Source organism: Ambystoma mexicanum, chromosome 5p (assembly GCF_040938575.1).
Source record: "Ambystoma mexicanum isolate Mex_15411 chromosome 5p, UKY_AmexF1_1, whole genome shotgun sequence".
Taxonomy (NCBI): Eukaryota; Metazoa; Chordata; class Amphibia; order Caudata; family Ambystomatidae; genus Ambystoma; species Ambystoma mexicanum.
In genome coordinates, this window is record NC_090930.1 from 755596482 (window position 1) to 755599029 (window position 2548).

General features: G+C 39.9%; 1 long non-coding RNA gene across 1 annotated transcript; it reads right to left on the bottom strand.

The window, feature by feature from the left end:
* Positions 1 to 542: 542 nt before the first annotated feature.
* LOC138481707 (uncharacterized) lies at positions 543 to 1722 on the bottom strand. The gene is made up of 3 exons (XR_011274344.1): positions 1596 to 1722; positions 1355 to 1449; positions 543 to 1112 (listed from the first exon to the last, which is right to left on the bottom strand). It is a non-coding gene; the product is annotated as an uncharacterized lncRNA (long non-coding RNA).
* Positions 1723 to 2548: the final 826 nt, after the last annotated feature.

Below are 2548 nucleotides of genomic sequence, written 5' to 3' on the forward strand. Positions count from 1 at the left end.
CGATCTATTGAAAGTGCAGGAAAAGGAGTACTCCCTATTGACGGCCAGCATGGCTGTGCTAGTTTTGTCAGAAGACAACCTAGCAGTGGAATCGTTCAGTTCCTCTAGCACCTCTAGCAGCAACGAAGTGCATGAGGTTGCACTGCCAAGTCAGCCACAGAGAGAGTGTAAGCGTAACCATGCTTAGAAAGAGCAATAACTGAAAACATATTGTTAAATGTTTTTGCAATGGTTGGTTATGTATTTTAATTACAGAATTTTGTATTGTGCGTTTCTGTCATGTTGACCGCAGTTTAAGCAGTGGAGAAGAGGTTATTGATGAGGAAAAGTACTTATGACCAGGCTTGCTTCAGTGAAGAAGAGTGAAACAGGAGATGGGAGAACCTCTACTTCGCTGACAAGGAGGAAGTAACAACAATAATAAACGTAAAGTGTGTCAGCGGAAAAAAAAACAACAAGTTATGGAGGAACCCGTCTATGGAACTAGGAGGGGGGCACCCAAATTCAGAACCACAGATCAAACCATACCAAGAGCAAAGAAATTTAGAAACCATAAATGTTTTATTTGTATTTCATTATATGTTTAAAATATACATATTGAATCATGTTTCGAGCTCATTATCTGAATAATACCATTTAATTAGAAAATTGAAAAACACAGTTCTTTTCTAAAAACACGACTGATAATTCAGTCAACGCTAACTTGATGTAGCCAAGCAGTCTGAACGTCATGTCGGTTGAAGGGGATCATCCAGCTGGCGGTCAGAGGCTACGGCCACATTTAACAATATAAGAACCGCCGTAGCTTGCTAGACAAAATAATGTTGGTTACTTCTGAAGTTAAGACCAACAGAAAAAAGAAGAAGGGGTGCCGTGCGTCAACTACTATACTGTCATGACCTATTGAATACACTGGGTCCGACATGTAAATAGACAGTAGTTTCGATGGTACAAGGCATCTAAGCTGATTCACAATTGATGCCCATCTTCTTCAGGACGGTGCACTCCCATCAGATGTATGCCACAGGATTTTATAATGTGGAAAACTGCATGTGTAAGGCGATAATGCGTTCAGCTGTAAAGATTTGTGCAGGCTGAATCCATAATTTTGCCTAAAACATAAAACAAAAATAGAAAGACACACACATCAATCACACGAATTCAAAAATAATTAGTGCAATAAATATTACGCTAAAGTTTAAATATTTAAATAATAAACTAAAAATGTGATTTTGGTAGGAATGATCTTGTGAATAACGAACCGGGAAAATGCCTCCCTCCAAAATGATAAGGCAAAAAATCCTCCAAACTTGATAACGGGAGAAATGGGTATAGCAATTAATTCTTAAATTACCATTATCTCAACCTTGAATGCTGGTCACCTTTTCCCGAATGTAAATCCTGAGAAATAAATGTAGGCCAGCAAAACCAGTTCTCTATGAAGTAGAACTGCGGAAAACAAAAAACGACAAATAGGAACATGTTATAATCACAGAGAGGCAATGATAAATTAGAAACCTCTCGGAAAAATAGAAAAAGACCACCGAGGTGCAGTCCTTCCCAATGTATTCACAGGGCAAAGACATTCTGCTCACCTGAATAAGGATAAACAAGGCGAAAAAGACATTAATCTTGACATTGTGTTGCAGGCGACAGATGACATCAAGGCGTCTGCAAAAAGTTGTCCTATCAGGATGGAATGGTGTTCGGCGTGGCGTAATGAGCACACCAAAAACTAACTAGATAAATAAATAAACAATATGCCGCCAGTGCAAGGTGTTATCATAACACAACATAATTGTTTTGAGATGGTCGGCCTGATAGTAATCGAATTGTGTTCCCAAATCTTTCAAATTATTTCGACACAGAGCAAAATGCTCAGCAGATGTGATTACTGCCGTGCTCATAAAAGTGTCAATAAATGTAAAAAAGGGTAAAAGATTCCTAAATGTTTTAAAGCGTTTTGCAGAGCATTTTCAGCATATAACACCCATGCAACTGACTAGCAGTTTCCCAACCAATAGTAAAAGCCAGATTTATTTGCTTTGTAACAATATCCAAATAATGTCCCGTTTTTCAAAATGCACGTTGCTAGAGGCGCAAAGCCTCGGCTTTCAGAATGTGGCTGCAAGCCTTACAAATATAAAGTAGGCAGATGGACACGAGATGCATGTAAGGCAGTAGTACCTCGGATCTTAGCATATGGCTGCGAACTTCCCAGTAGTTAAATAAACAAACAAAGCAACACATCCCTACCCGACTTACCTAAACAATGTTAGCATCTTGAAACTGCATACATCCATGCCCCCGGGATTTCAATGAATCTCACGAGAGTTGTTAACGGCAGGGGTTTAAATAGCCAAAAGGGCGGGTGACAAGGTAATTAGTCAAAATGAGCCCCAGCTGGAAGTGCATGTGCACGAGCCCAAACTGGGAAGGGAAATCACCATTCTCCCGGATGCTATGCAGTCCCAAAGGCTCCAGCTGAGGCAATCGCAGTAAACACACGTGCTGCAAAGTAAAAAAGCGTCAATCTGCAAAATCGCCT